The sequence below is a fragment of the Dama dama genome, chromosome 1 (assembly GCF_033118175.1).
Source record: "Dama dama isolate Ldn47 chromosome 1, ASM3311817v1, whole genome shotgun sequence".
Lineage (NCBI taxonomy): Eukaryota > Metazoa > Chordata > Mammalia > Artiodactyla > Cervidae > Dama > Dama dama.
In genome coordinates, this window is record NC_083681.1 from 83,126,319 (window position 1) to 83,127,199 (window position 881).

General features: G+C 44.2%; 1 non-coding gene across 1 annotated transcript; it reads left to right on the top strand.

Moving 5' to 3' along the window:
* Window positions 1-415: 415 nt before the first annotated feature.
* LOC133065020 (small nucleolar RNA U3) lies at window positions 416-629 on the top strand. Its single transcript, XR_009694809.1, has one exon. It is a non-coding gene; the product is annotated as a small nucleolar RNA U3 (small nucleolar RNA).
* Window positions 630-881: the final 252 nt, after the last annotated feature.

Sequence of the window (881 nt, forward strand, 5' to 3'; positions counted from 1 at the left end):
CACTCCTTTCACCCTGGATAATCTCATAAAATACCACCACCTGGGAAACTTATTGATTAAAGTTCTAAATTGATTCTTATTTGGGAAGAGATTGGGGAAGGCCTTCTGCCTGTGTCACAGAAATTAGGGAGTAGTCTATTGAGGCAGGCATCAGAAAGACAGATATCATCTTTAAGGTGAGCGCCGGGGGCAGCTTTTCGGAATCCCTGAAAACCTGACCCGCTTTGCCTGTCAGGTTTCCTCCCTCATGGCCTTGTCATGGGTGGGATCTCGTGTGTTGGCTCCCGGCAGTGGTCAAAGTATTGGAATTTCAGCTTCAGCATCAGTCCTTCCAATGAACACCCAGGATTGATATCCTTTAGGATGGACTGGTTGGATCTCCTTGCAGTCCAAGGGACTCTCAAGAGTCTTCTCCAAGACTATACTTTCAGGGATCATTTCTATAGTTTGTTACTAGAGAAATTTCTCTGATTGTGTAGAGCACCCGAAACCATGAGGAAGAGATGCAGTGTTCTCTCCTGAGCGTGAAGCCGGTCTTTGGTGTTGCTTTTGCAGCTGCTATTGGCCATTGATGATCGTTCTTCTCTTCCTTTGGAAGAGTAAGAGGGAGGGAACACCATATGAGTGGTAAAAAAAAAAAAAAAAAAGAGTCTTCTCCAACACCACAGTTCAAAAGCATCAATTCTTCAGTGCTCAGATTTCTTCACCGTCCAACTCTCACATCCATACATGACTACTGGAAAAACCGTAGCCTTGATGAGACAGACCTTTGTTGGCAAAGTAATGTCTCTGCTTTTTAATATGCTATCTAGGTTGGTCATGACTTTCCTTCCAAGGAGTAAGCATCTTTTAATTTCATGGCTGCAATCACCATCCGCAGT